General features: G+C 43.9%; 1 protein-coding gene across 7 annotated transcripts in view; it reads left to right on the top strand.

Annotated features, from left to right (window-relative positions):
• Positions 1-15,460, top strand: part of kcnq3 (potassium voltage-gated channel, KQT-like subfamily, member 3) — a 129,155-nt gene that overhangs the window by 4,301 nt on the left and 109,394 nt on the right. The gene's annotated exons all lie outside the window — the stretch shown is intronic.

The following is a 15,460-nucleotide window of genomic DNA, read 5'->3' as shown; positions in this document are numbered from 1 at the left end:
CATTAACGGGAGAGGACGTGCAAACGTTACCGCTGCTGCTGGGTTGAGATTCACGAGTCCGGAGCGGAATTAAAAACAGGACATTCATTTAAGTTCATCGCGTGTTTTGTGAAAAAATGCTTTTGCATATTCGTAGTGTTTCCTCCTTTAACCTCCTAGGACCTGCTGTCCACATATGTGGACATCACATTTTTGGTTATTTTGACTAAAATACTCCATTTTGCTCTACATGGGCCTGATATCCACTTACGAGGACATTATACTGCTACTGTTCTATCAAAATTTTAAATGAATATCCTCATTTGTGGCTCTCATTTTTCTTAAAAACAAAAATAAGGTAAAAAAAAAAAAAAATCTGGAAATTCTTTGTTTTTACATTCATCGGGCCCCGATATGCCCAAATATCAAAGAGAAATTAAAAATGCATGTTGTGGAAGAGTTCGGGTCTTAGGAGGTTAAATGAAATATCTACTTTGCAAGTATTGCAAGTTGCCCCGTTGTCATCCGTTCTCGTAAAGTATAACCAAACTTTTGAGCATGTGAGCCGCTTAGGCGCCCTGCCAGGTAAATGACGCTCCGCAACGTGGTGACGTCATTCGGGGTGACTGGAATCGATAAGGGAATCGTTTGCAAAAATGGCAAACAATTCCAAGGAATTGAAACAGTGGGAACCGGTTCTCAACAAGAACCAGGTTTCGATACCCATCCCTAGATGTGACGAATCTGATTGTTTGACTCAAAGTCGTGCTGGGACACAACTTTGAGTCAAGAATCTACTACATAACAAAACATCCGCACAGACCTTTCTTGTTATTCCTGCTGAGTCAATGTGACATAAAGGCGTAACTTTTCTGTCCTCCTTCGTGTTTGCCCGCTGCAGGTGTGAGGATCAGAGGTCAGAGGTCACGCTGATCAGGGAATAACCTGATTAAAGGTGGACACACTGACTTGATAAAGTCCTGGTGTACAGGTGTAAATGTGTTTCTGCACCTTCGGTCTGTCACAAACATATTTTTGTGTTTTGAGATCAAAAAAGTATTTTACCTTCATTCAGCTGCGAACGAAACCTGAAACGTCGACTCAAATCTCATTTGGTTTGCAAACATTTCCAGGAAAATTGTTGGATCTCCTTCTTTTTGCCCTCCTGCACACGGTGTGAGGAGATGCTGCTGACTGAGATCACAACACTGTGTGTGTGTGTGTGTGTGTGTGTGTGTGTGTGTGTGTGTGTGTGTGTCTGACAATCATTTAAAGTCCCAGCTCATAGTTTGGGATTACAGAAGATGGATTCCTGAATTTAATTTACGCCTCAAACTCAGGCTACGTTAACAAGCTTGTGAAACACGACGTCTGGTTTTCCTCGTGGTCACGTCTCCAGGCTTTTATGTTGCCAGTTTTAAATGATTACAGGTGTTTACTTTTAGAATTTGGAGCATTTTGGATGAAAAACGACCACCGTGCTTCCTAACCAGTAACAAAGTGATCCTTGTTGTTTTGATCACATGGCTGTGCTGATCCTGGGTTAATCTCTAACGGGAAGGCTGAAAGAAGGCTGGTGTAAGAGTCTTGCTTGCTCTTCATTCTTAAGTGTTTTTATTAACTTTGGCTCAGAAAGCGCAGCTCTGTCTGAATCTCATTGTACTGCAGGTTGTACCTTCATAAGAAGGAATTAGTATTTTCAAAGCTGAGGTCTTAAACTCGTCTTTATGAGCCTGTGAAACATCAGAAAATGTGTTTTATTCATTGAACCAGATTAATAATCTGTTTACAGTCAAGAAGCAAATTGATGGTTTTGTTTGTTGTTAAATCCAATCAGCAACAGACGACTGAACCCGTTACTTTAGCTTTTCAGGTAAATGTAGCCACACTTGGACATGCAGATGCTTCCTGGGAAATCTCCAGCAGAAGAGCAGCAGGAAGCTTCTACATGAATAACCTAATGCTGAGTTGTGGCTGTGTTCAGGTTGCGTAACAGCGTCCACGAGCTGTAAAAAGAGCCTGTTTTTAGTTTGGGTGAAGGTTTCACCTCTGCAGTAAAGATGTGCCGGGCAGTGATGAATCCAGGCGAAGCTGACTGTAATGAATATTCTGCATTTCTCGGAGCTGTCGACCTTTTTTTGCTCCTTGTTTGGACACACTTCAGCTCTCGGGTCTCACGGACGCTGACATTTTGGCGTCTTTGCTTTGCAAAGCTGCCAGAACGACAGATGATCGCAGCTCCAGGAAAACACCTTTTGTTTGTTCTCACAATTCACCGTTGTTCCAAACAAGAGCTTTTTATTTAGCAGCCAGAGGTGCAAACTCAGCAGCTGCAGCCACAAACAACAAGAAATCACCGGCTGGTTTCTTCTTCCTGTTGTGTATTTGGCCAAGATTACCTGATGAATCAGTGAAGAAATTACTCATTTTCTTATTTATTCTCATAGCTGATGTGAATGAAAAAATATTCTGCCAAATGTTAATATTTGGGGCTAAAATATTCACTACTAGTCTGAAATATGAGCTATTTTGGAGTTTCTGCTGCGTATCAGGCTCCAGGTTGCCCTAATTTAACAATATGAAACACTATTTTATTTCTTTTACATAGAATCCTTCATTAAAAGATCTAACCCTCTGGTGTGCTCAGACAGATGGTTCTGGCTGAAAGAAGGCGGCGGTCCTGCCTGAGAGTCCGAACTCAGGGGGGAAAACCCGTCCTCCTGACTCCAGTTTATTTTTGCTACTGTGTGATAAAACAAGCCCGAAGAGACTGACTCATGGCGAATCTCGTACTCGACTGGCAGGACGCATGCTTTCCCAGCAACACGACATATGCATCTCCCAATATGGCCGCTCCATATGGGCGGCTGGTGTCAGAGCAGGAAGTGACGTGTGAAAAAGGAAAGAAGGGGAGCTCTGGTGTTGGGGTTGGTGTGACAGGAAGTGGCGAATTCAGAAACTGTGGACTGAAACATGCGTGACACGTGACTTTACATAAATGTGAACGACTCATCAAAGGGGCAGTTTGCTCCAGTTAAATACACACAAAACTCTGTTTCATCATCTGAGATTTCCATGTAAAGTTACGTGTGTTGGAAACCAACATGTTGTCCTGCTGTCACAAACATGGACTACATCACCATGACGATAAAGCCACCAGTGAAAATAGTTCCCAGCAGCCTTTTCTTCCTTTAACTGGCTGCTTTAGGAAATTCAGGAACCTTGAAAGTTTGTAACTGTGGGACTGTCTCTGCATGTTGGATTTGTTCATGTCTAGAAGTTGAAATGAAGCTTTTAAATTAGAAAGCGAGGAAACTTTGCCTGCAGCGAGTCGCAGATGAAAGAAAAATTGGTTTCAGTTCAGGTTGCCAGATCGATTTCGTTCGATTTCACGTGCTCGGTTCACCGTGTCGAACTTTGGATGAAACAAAACTTGTTTTCATGTTTTTGATCAGCTGACTGATCCTTGACTCTGGTGGCATTCAGCCCTGCAGACAGGCCGATGTCATGGAGGGTATCCAGAGTAACTGTGGTGAAACTCGTAAACTTGTGTTCGACCAAAGCTTTCTGTGCAACGAGATACCAATAGAACTACATTAGAATATGATTCTGTTAGATTTCCTGCTGTATTTGGGGAAAAGGGTTTTCTTTCATCCAATCAACAGAAAAGAAAAACAGGAATATACCTGACATGACATTAAAACCTAAATTTTATTCAGTGGTGGAAAAATGACTCGCTCACGTCATTTAAATATAAAGAAAACCATAAACATGTTCTCTGTAACAGTCGGCCATTTTTGATGTTCGCTGGTCTTGGTTGTTAGCTGATGTTGGGACTGTAAGGGGCAGCGTAATAGATGGTGTGTAAGATGGATTCAGCTTCTGAAAAAGGGTCTGAAAAATGAAGCTGATGTGTTAAATGCGTTAAACCTGAGTGATGTTTCAAGGCCACCAGGGGGCGATAGCTGTGATTGCAGAAAGACTTCTGTTCCTACAGAAAGCCGTGAGCACCTCTGTAAACACCTTCCTGAGGAGTTTATGGTCTTAATCCCTCATTTCAGGTTCATATTTAGTAAATCAGGAATTAATTTTTTTGGTTAGCCAATGAGCATGTGGCTTCTCCCTTCACTCATCATACCCGACTTCGAAACGCTAAGATGGCGATGGCGATACGGACCAGTGGGTGATGTCACTGCAGGTGCATCTATGGGGCGGATACGAATGGCGACGAGGCGACCAGCACCATCACTTAATGTGAATGTGTCACAGATGTCGACCAGCTGCTGGTTTAAAGCTCTGCTGCAGCTCACTGGGTGTTTAGTGTCTTGCTCAAGGGCACTTCAGCTGTTCGGGCTGACAGCAGGGGAAGCATTACTCACACACTTCACCCACAGATTCTGATGCATAGGCAACACTTCAACGTGACACATGTATGGGGAAGTGGGACGAGGATTAAAGAGCAGAAGCAGATGGATGGACTGCGATAAAGAACGAGGGAAAACGCAGAAACACGAAGAGGAGGATTCGCTGTCGGAAAACCACAAAAACACTCCGAAATCTACCTGCTTGGGACGTTACGGTTAGTCGTGTCCTGGAAAAACTTGTTGTGGCAGGTCTGTTAACAGAAAAACAAACGTTTATTCAGTCAGATTACTCGTTTTTATGTCATACTGCAACACATTCAGGTTTAACACGTTATGCACGACTGTAGCTGTAGGTGTCTAATGTTGTTTTCCAAGCTTCGCTCATGTAAACACTGCAGTCTGACGTCACCACTCGATTACCTGCAGGACTTTCCAAGCTTGTTGGAAAAAGGTGCCTTTGGAAGAGTTTTCTGTCTCCTACAAACAGTAATGTTATCATACAGCAACGTGCAGAGGTTTTAGACTCACACCAACCCGAGAAGCACCTGGTTCTCCAAAATACATTGTGTCACTCCAAAGTTAGGTTTGAAACCAAGTCTGAGAATAAGTCTGAAAAAAACAACAACTCTGAAACCAGTGTGAAAGTCTAAACTGAGCTTGAAACCAGTCTTAAACCAGAACAAAGCTGGACGTGTGGACTGACTTCAGTTATTAATGAGTGAAAGCTAATCGTGGCTCATCTCTTCTCCGGACTAAAGTTTAAATCCTGAATGTGACTCAGGTCCTTGTTTCCGCCCTCTGGAGGCGACACTGCGAGCAAAGGTTGCAGTATCGGACCGCAGCTACCATCACAGAGCTGAAGTGATGTAATACCCAAATTTTGGTTTCCATAACAACACAGTGGAGAGAGTGAAATCAGATCCAGAGTGGAGGCTGAGAGCCCGGGCGAGTGAGCATGTGTGAAAGCAGAGAAAAAGAGCGAGGGAAACGCGAGATGTTTGACATCAGCAGTTTTGGTGGCAGATCGGTGGTGAACTTTGGCCTCGGCCTGGCATCCAGACAAGCCTGACAGGAGGGCTCCGTCCCACAATGCACTGCTGTATAAATGCCATCTTTCTGTTTGATGCCATGCTCTCTCTCTCACTTTCTCTCTCTTCACTTCTCCTGGATTTTGATGTTGTTTTCTTTTACTAGAAAAGCAACGACAGCAGCAGCGTCTGTGGGTGGAATCATCTCCTTCAGATGAAAACCTTGTGCTGTCAGTGTTTGTGATTTTCATGCTTTCATATCGCTCCAAGGATTACATGCCGCCCTGCAGGTGGAGGCCATCTTGCAGCCCTCCTTCTCTAAACTCTGTCAAAACCGTGTAAAGTTAAACATCCTGAAACGAGCAGCTGATCCGAGTGCTGCAGTTTAGACCAGGATGATGGACGCGCGCAAAGGAGTTCAGGAGCTCATCCAAAACCATCTCATCTGTCTTTAAGTGAGCTGACCTGATGCTGCGCTGTTTCTCTGCTGTTCGGTCAAACAGCTCTCACAAAGCTGAAAACCGCTGACGGTCACATTAAACCCAGACGAGATGTTGTGTACTCATGTTTACTACCATTTTGTCATACGGATGTTTTAAAACTGACTCAAACCTGAAACTAGGTTTCAATCAAGTCTGAATCTGAACAAAGTTTAGAAAGAAGTTCAAACCCCTGAGAGCTTGAAAAACCATCCAGCTTTCATTAATACTATATGAGCTGAAAGGACTACACAGAGCTTATAACATAGGTGGTTAAATGGGTGATAAATTCTCCAGCTCGGCTTTCTGATTTGTGTCAAACTGAAACAAAAGGAGGATGACGAGTTTCCAATTCCATCTTAATCTTCCCTGATTTTTGCTGAACGTGCAAAAAGCTATTTTTACCCTGGCAGGAAACTGCTGTGCATAAATATCTGAAACCTCAGCAAATTACTGTCTGAATCCAGGCTGAACGAGATTAATGTCACACTTTATTGGCACATCTGTCTCTCCCGGTGCAGCCGCCGTCATCGGTCCTTTGTCAGAGTGAAACCTCATGTTTAAGTAAAGACATCCACAGGCAGAGATGTTTGAGTAGTTTTGCCACTGCACAATGAATGAAACGTCCTTGTAGAGGGAAAAAAATGCACTACTGCTCATCATTCATCTTTTTAAAACGCTGTTGGTTGGGACCAGATCAGGTTTTATTAGTAGTCCTGTAGTTTTAGTGCTTTTTATTTTGGTCGCGGATCTATTTTCTGTGCAGGAAAGCTGTGACCTGGGTAAGACTCAAAGGCTGATTAGAAAAATCTTGTCTTAAGGACCTTCAGCAGAGCAAAATCAGCAAATTTTGATTTGAGAAGCTTTCCGGCAATCTGCTCAACCAACAGGAGGTCGTAATGAAGTCCACAGTGTGTATTTACAGTAAACAGCAAGCGTGATTGGCTGTAAAGACGTCACATGAGACTAGCTGCGTAAACACAGATGGAAGATTCATACTTTACCATCCGGCATACTTTAATATTTATATAGATAAATTCAACCTGCTGGAAACACAGGAAGTTAAAACTGCGAGAACAGACCAACACGCCACGAACTCCTCGAACCATCATACAGAGGCAAGAGACACGCCCTCGCTGTTAGCTTCCTCCATCCTGTGATACGGTGCACTGCTGCTGACGGGTGGTGTAGTTATCATAGCTTGGCCTGTTGTCACTGACAACATTTATTCATGTATTTTCATGTTAATGCATTTGTTGTCAGAGTAGTGTAACAGGACAGAATACTGGGCTGCCGGGTCCGTGGTGTCCACGTCCACAATGGAGTCAAATGCAGGCTTCAGGGTGTAGCCGAGAGTAGCTTTATACATCTGTTTTTACAGTCGTGCTGGTTTCCTCCTCTCAGTGTGAGTGCACCTCCTTTTACTGCTCCTCACACGAGTCTGGGTGGAGCTTACAAGAAGCAGATGAGGTTGGTGGAGTTAATGCTACAGTTACTGCAGTAAAAGTTTCCATTAGAGGGCGACAGAGAGCAACAGTTTGCAGACACACAGGGAAACGCTGTTGTTGTAGCTAACACGCATAGTGACGACACAGAACTACATCTGATCAACCGATACGACCGAAATCTGATCCTGCTTGTTGCGTCAGGATAGACTGATATTGTTGGATCGCTGCGTATCAGTTCCCGGTCTGTTCCTCACAGTCAGGACGACAGCTTATTTAATCCAGCACTGTTCTCAGTTCAGTAGATCAACGTGGATCTGAAGCCGGGTTAAAAAACCCAAAACGCTGGGAAAACGTTGGATTAATGCATTCCTGCGTCAGTCACCAGAAACTACCTCAACAGGTTTCAGAAAAGATGGCGGTTTGAGTTTAAATACGCCCCTTTTACACGATGTCACTGATCCATGATGTAAAACAGCATCTGTTCTCTTTAATTCTCTTACGTTATTTTAATCAGTGATGGGTGTTTTCATCGAGTACGTGTGACCTTTTAACGGCTGGTGTGGGCCTGTGGGTTAAACCGCCCCGATCAGACGCTTGCAGGCTGGAAGTGGAGTCAGAGACTGTGCAGATAATTAGTGGTGACGAGCGCTCATTAGCAATCAGTAACTCCAAACAGCAGTCACAGCAGACTCCACGGGGTGAGAGTGATTTAGTCATGGCAGACACATCAGGCGAGCGCGAGGAGTTAATTGAGCTTCTTTTTAAAGCTCCTCTGCAGTTTTGGTGCTTATCTTTAATGTTTGGAGTGAGAGGCTCGGCGCTGTGATCTGAGTGCATTTATGATCTTTTATGTATCAGGATACGATAAAGTGTCAGCTGACAGTTTGAGCCCACAGATGCACAAAAAGCTTGTTCCTTTATGGAGCTCCAAGGAGGCCTCGGCGCCTCTCGTCCTGCTCGGCTCGACGAGTCTCTGTGAAATAAATGTGAGGCGTTTAAACCAACCTCGCTTCCTGCGTGCAATCAGTCGCAGCTGTGACGCTTCAGCGAGAACACATCAGTGGCTGAAAGAGCCAGCCGCTCTTCAGGTGTGTCAGATTGATTCATCGTGTTCTTACACGTTGATCAGTTTTACCTCGAGCACCGAGCCGTCGTTGTTTTTACTGTTTTCGTGCAGGTAGACGGAGCTGACGTGAGAAACAGTGCAGCGATGTATAAATAGGCCCTGCCAGTGACTTATGTAACAGATTACAGCTTACACATGCGGTCCATTTTCAGATGGCATATTGATTAAACTGCGCTCCTCAGGAAGATCAGAATTTCCAGAGTTTCTGTGGGAGCAGCCACATGAAGAGGTGGCAGTCCAGATGTTCCTGAGAAAACATCTGGACTTTGGAGATTATTTAAAAATCAGACTTTGAACTATTTTCCCAGCCACCTGTGGGAAGCATATCTGCTACGTGAGTCCTTGTTTGACCAGGAAGTGAAACTCTTGAGATTAAGAATCTGTTTCGTGAGACACCTGCAGACAGGAGCTCTCCTGAGTTTGGAGAAATCATGCAAACTGCACACAGAAGGACCCTGCATGGGTTCAAACCTGGAACCCTCTCGCTGTCAGACCACAGTACCAACACTTTGGCCTGAATCACTTAATCCTTAATTCCTGTCTGACATGTCTTTCACTCACAATTTCTGTAGGTTAAAATCATTTTATTTTTATATTTTGTTTTGTTTTCTTATTGAATTTAAACCTGTTACAGTTTCCCTTTAAATCCATTAAAATAAGGCTATTCTAGGTGTAATGATGGAAGCAGGGAGGTGGGGCGTCTCCTGTTGAGTTGGGAGCCCAGGGTTGCAGAATGATTAAGGGTGAGGACCTTTGAACTAAATTATCATTGGAATAATTTACAAAAATCATCTCCAGCAGTCTTAGAGGGACGTAATGACCCGACCAGGCTTGATGTCTTTGAAGACAAGTCGATGGGTTTTGATTGGGAGATGGTGGCGTGCACTTTCACCCACTCCAAGGTTGATTTGCTGCTGACAGAGCAGACGACACGGATTGTTTCTGCTCCTCTTCGTTCACTTCCACTGAAGAGTCTGATGTCCGGTGGTTTGACAGATGTCTTCCATCAAACCAGTTGTGCGTGTCTAATGCATCACTTCCTGCGAATCAAGAAGAGGTTTTAACCGCAAACTGGAAATGACTTCCACAGAAGTCCATTTATTTGTCTCCTGATTTTATGATTGACTGCTATTGATCTGGATCTAAGAGGCTAAAAGCGTCTTCACTCTAATTATTTATGGTTCACTTGTGTTTTAATGGCAGACTGAACATGTTATTGCTTTCAGAGGAGCGTCATTTCATGGGAAATCACACATTTCCTCCACATCAGAAATGTTACTTTTCTTTTTCTTTTTTCCCAGCATTTCTGAGGCTACTCAGAAAAAGTTAGAGCTTGTGAAAGTTCTCTATGCCGGGCTCATCTTCCGGCCCTGATGCCTTCTGGGTCATTTTTAAACACCCGTAAATGTAGCTCATGAAATGGAGAAACAGCACTGATATGTCCACATGTTCCTCACAGTTTGGACATATGATACGGATCAAACAACTCTAAGTTCTCCAGATGTTTCTCCAGGACGGGTGGATGATGTGTTTGCAGTTTCGTTGACAGCTCGTGGAATAATATGACAGGATTGTTTTAACATTCAGGTTTGGTGACACATGTCCAGGTTCAGTGAAGCTGCAGAGTTTGAAGGACGTCTTCAGGGCCTGGATGAGTTTGATCAGTGTGCCGTGGGCTCAAAACGTGGGTAAAAAGGAGACTTTCAGCTTGTTTGGAGCAGCCGCCCATCCCACGTGGTGATACGACCCAAAGTGCACAGTGACTTTGTGCACTTTTGCTAATAAAACTATGAAACACTATTGGCTGCTACTGTGATTTGAAATTATGAGTGACCCCAGGCTTCTTTGAGAGGCTGGAACATGAAAAGGTCACATGGCATGGCGCCAATAAAAACACAGAAGTTATTGTATGAAAAACACGAGCTGATTCTGAGGGTTTGGCTGATGAAGGATGAAGGGCCGTCTTTGTTGCCGCTCGTTTAGGTCACTGTTCAGGCCTAATGAGCGATTCATGTTTCACTGAGTACATCCTCATAGTAAAGTGTTAACATGTAAAGTTTGAAGTTTGCGTGGGGACTGCGAGATGTTCACTGACAGTTAATGAAGTAGGATTTTCATGATTTACATGCAAACATAAACAAGACCTCAGTGACTTAATTCATTTATAGGAGTCTCTCTGTGGAGGCTGTTTGTGTTCAGGGTTTCCTAATGGACTCTGTGGTTGTGGTCATTTAGTGTAATGATATTTATGTCAGACAGATGTTGGAGCAGAGCGAGCGCCATGCAGCCGGGAGATGAAATGTAAGATCGAGGCTCTCTAATCTCTAAATTTAATCAAACGTCGAGTCTGAAAAGTGAGAAAAATGTCAAGAAATGTTGTTTTTAGATGGTTTCATTTTTGTTGCCACCATGTGGCCAAAAATAATCATTATATTAATATTTATGTCTTATTTCTTTTACAAGAGCTCAGGACAAATATGGAATTTTTAATATGTGGAGAAGGAAAAACCATTACATAACAAACTCACAGCCCAACACCTGGGTGAAAGCTGAAACGGGACGCGAGTGGGAACATGAAAGGTCTGCTCCTACCTGCGCTCGTGTCCCGTCATTATGATGTCATTAAGAGTCAAATCAAAGTAAGAAGAATCGTCCTTCACGGTTTCTCTGAGATCATTGTTTCGTCATCAGTTTGTTTCACAGCCGGAGGATTTTGAGCCTTTGTGCCAGAAACACGACTGAACTATTGATTAAGCGATCGATCGCTTCAGCTCTGGGTGGATGTTACCTGGATGTAGCTCGTTTGTCTGAAAACATCAAAGAGGAAGGAGAAGGATCACTGATCAGCTGGTGTAGATCACATGACTGCTTTAAACTGAAGATTCGCCACCAGTTTCATGTAAATCTGAATCTTTATTATCCAACATGTCCTGATGAGTGGACAGTTCATGGGCAGCTGTGAAAAACCACTTCCACCTGCAGGAAACATGTTTCCCGGTGGAGAATCGGGAGGTGGTCACAAACATAATGAAGCCTTCAGGTGTTGTTTAAGGTGTTAAGACAGCAGGAAGGCTCTGGAGTGAATGTCGGGGTTGACTTTGTGCCATACAGCTCACCACATGCTGCTTTTTACTCTTTAAGAACACAGCGAAGGAAAAAACAGTAACTTTTGAAGAAGGAACGCATCAGAGCATGCTCAGATGCGTCCTTATGAGTCTATAAGACGGTATGTTTGAGCGGTATTTGTTCAGATGGCGCGTCGGAGCAAAGAAAACAGAAAATAAAGAAATCTGTAAATCTTACATTGTCAGCGAGTGCACGGCTTTAATCTGTGTTTTAAGATCATTTAGATACAAAGGCCAACAGGACGGCTTTGAAATGATTCAGATTAAACAGGATTTAACATGGTTTATATTTTGATTTAATCTGTTAATAAACACAAAGAGAATAAAAATGCTCTGTTACGGCCCCTAAATCCATGACGCAAAGCAAACTAACACGGCTGCAGTTCAACAGACTTAATAATAAAAATTATGATTACTCATAAAGAACAATCACGAATAGATGCAGAAGACGACGACGACGACCAGGAAGCAGGCCCACAAAGGGCCGCCGGAGCCCCGAGACGTTTGCTGCTGTGGCCCATAAATCATGGAAGGAGTGCGCCTCAATAGTTCATCACTTTAAAGATTAGTAGCAGAGGTAGCTTTGATCAGTCTTTTTTTTAATCTTCTTTATTTTTATCTTCATTTTTAAATTTTATTTCAGTTTTTTTCTGTTTTTGCTTTTTGTTGCGTGTGTTTTCTGTTTTATTGCTGTCTTTTAGATGGAAAGCACTTTGTTGCTGTTTTTATGATGTTCATGAGCTAAATCCCAACTTGACTCGTGGTTAATGCACAGAAAGTTGGTGCTGATGGAGACGAGGGCTCTGCAAAGGCCTCGTCTCCATCAGCACGGTGACTCCACCCTCTTCATGAAGCTGCCGCCGCACGAGCAGGTTAACCTGATCCTGAGATCTCTGCCTGCACGTGCACACTGCTTTGTGTTTGGACAGAAATCTGTGGGGACGTATGCTTTCACCCTTTCAGGTGATGGTACCTTCTGCCAAGAGGGCAAAGGTGAACGGGCAGCAGGTGTCCATCTTTAGGGAGCTCTGAACAGCCGAGACCTTATGACATCACCCACCTCGCTCTGTTCACAGTAAGACCATCGGCAACAGCTGCTGATGCTCAACGAGAACGAAGGGTTTGGGTGGTGTCTGTGAACCTCTAAGGCATGGGAGGTGCACAGCGCAGGTTTCTGTGCACCATCAGAGGTCTGGTGGAAGCCTCTGATGGACCTCCATTGGGCCGCTGCAGATGAAACCCCTCATTGTGCTCAGCTGACGGGTGAAGCTGGTCTGGACCCGAGCGGGGCTCAGATTCTGTCTCTGATGTCACGTTTGCGTCACGTCACAACAATGGCTCCTCTCATCGGTGACTCAGCATCTGGACCTTTCCCGATCCACATTAGTTCGACCGATTCCCTGTTTCCGTGACGATACTGTGGGGATTCAGCTTGTTGTCTTCCTCTTGAGCACAATTACACCAAACACTGGAGCAAATTCAATTTTCCTGCTGTTATCAGTGTTTGTACATTTCTCTGCAGCCCTCGTTGGAGGTTCTCGCTCTGCCACGCTTTATTATTTCCCCTCGCTCTCTCTTCATCCCTCGGACACAGACGGCGGTAATGTTTGTGGCGCCCGGCGGCTCCAGCGTCCCCCGAGGCTGTTTGCTTTGGGCTGCAGCCGCTTAAGAACGATACCTTCAGGTTTCATTTACGTCAGGCTGTGCAGCTTTAATCTTCAGGTTTGAGCTGGAATCAAGTGTTTCAGATCAAAGTGTATGAAGTCTGCACGTCTGTATCCTCTGTCTGCAGCAGTGTTTCTGTAGATCTGCTGAACAAGGAACTTAACGGCTTTCAGGATCCTGCACAATCACGTTTTTGCTGTGACGTTCCAAAGTGATTTATTTTCATGTTGTTCACATGCACACCTGATTCATTTTGATCTTCTGATGATTTCTTGTCCGAACCTGAACAAACATCCAAACAAACCATTGCTGTGTTTGTCGAGGAGACGTGACACTCCACCCCACCGTCTGTCCTGAAGCCTCTTCTGGATTTAAACTCAATTTGTTGCTACAAAGCAATCAGTTTCTCGCTATTTTGCCTCCCTTTGTAGTCATTTTCTCGCTCTTTGTGGTCCCTTTGGATCTTGCATATCTTTTCAGTGATGTTACATAATTTGAGAGTCAGTTCTCATCCGTTTGTGATCATTTTGCATCCCTTTTGTCTTTTTATGGGGCTCTTGTGCCAAATGATGGATGCCAAATGAATCTCGCATGTCTTTCAGACGTTATTTGACAGTCATTTTTCATCCATTTGGTTATTTTTTGATGAATAGAAATCCTGTAGGAGTCCACCAGCCTCTTATTGGAGCCCTGTTGTCATTGTGAGCCTTTCTGTGCTCATTTTGAATCAGTTCTTTTGCGTTTATTAGTTTTTCTGCCCTTTTTAATCACAGTTGTATATTCATGTCCCTGTGTTGCATCCTAATGCCGTTTTGTTTACATTTTTCATCTCTGTGGCTTTCTCGTGTCTCTCTCAAGTCATTTTGCATCCCGCTGCAGTCATTGTGCATCCCTTTGCATGTAAAATGCATCTAGCATCTCTTTGTCTTTCACAGCCTCTGAAACGAGACTCATTAAGCATGTTTTCTTTCAAGCTGTGCTCATTTTGTCTCACTTTGTGGTAATTTGATGCCTTTTTTGGCTTATTTTTCATCTCTGTTGACATTTTTGTTTCTCTTTTCAGTCACCTTACATCATCTGACATGATTTCACGGTTCCTTGTGATCATTTTCAGTCGTTAGGTCTTTTTGTTGTCATCTCTTTGAGCTTTCTGTGCCTCTTCAGTTATTTTGTGGTAATTTTCTGTTGTTTAACGATGATTTCGGTTTACATTTGTGGCAGTGAAACGGCCTGTTTGCTGTTGGAGGAGTCTCCTGCTCTCTGAGGCCACGTCGGTGCCAAAGGTGACCAGATACAAGCGGAGGCGTTTCACGTTTATGATCCCTCGGAGTGATTCAGTGCAGCAGCTCAGCTGCAGTTTAGCAGGTGGTTAACGAGGGTTTCTCTGCTCATTTGTCTCCGTGGTGACGGGTGTAGTTTACAGCTCCAGCAATGGACGCTGGGTAATGGTAATAATGATTTCACCGGGTGTAATTTAGATGAAGCATCACTCGTGGTTTTACTGTTACCGTCCTCACTGGTTTGACTCGGGCAGAGAATTTTTAGGTGATGGGTGATTAAAACACGGCGATGTCGGGGAAACGCGCAGCTCCATGAATCTTCTTAATGTGATCATCGAGTGAACGCAAGACTGTGGTTGTGCATGTGTTTATTAACAGATGGTGACCTCACAGGGAGCAGCATCAGAGACCAAGTCAGGATTTTATGGGAGCGTTAAACTCCACAAGTCTGCTCAGTTTGTCTTTTGGGGTGAAAATGATCAAACTGTGGCAGCAGTGAACGAGCACGGTGGATATTTAGCTGCTGTCTGGTGTGTCGGGTACATGCGGAGCTCACAGTCAGACGGATCAGACTGCAGCTGAGGTTCAGTGGGAATCTTTTATGGCTGTGTTGGATTTTATTCATCTTTAATGCATCAGTGAGAAGGAGTGCTGCAAACTCTCTCGTGCTCATTTTGCCAAAACCAGACGCTTCTCCCTGGTTGGTTTCCAGAAAAATTCATTTTGTCACAGCATATAAATAAAAAGCTGCTTCAGACATTCGTGCCCGTTTCTGTTCATCTCATGTAAAAGTCCACCATGTCTGAACGGTGCCTCTGGGAACCAGCAGCCCCGAGACTAAAGCACTCCTGCCCCCTTTTTACTTTAGTGTCTCTTCAGTCGTTTTGCATTGTTCAACCAAGACTGTGCAAGTTTATTTTGGACATTTTGCATCCCTGTGTAGTAATTCTGTCACTTCGTGGTCAT

Source organism: Oreochromis niloticus, linkage group LG18 (assembly GCF_001858045.2).
Source record: "Oreochromis niloticus isolate F11D_XX linkage group LG18, O_niloticus_UMD_NMBU, whole genome shotgun sequence".
NCBI classification, from domain to species: Eukaryota; Metazoa; Chordata; class Actinopteri; order Cichliformes; family Cichlidae; genus Oreochromis; species Oreochromis niloticus.
Note: the sequence above shows the minus strand (reverse complement) of the source record. Positions and strands in the feature narration are given on the sequence as shown.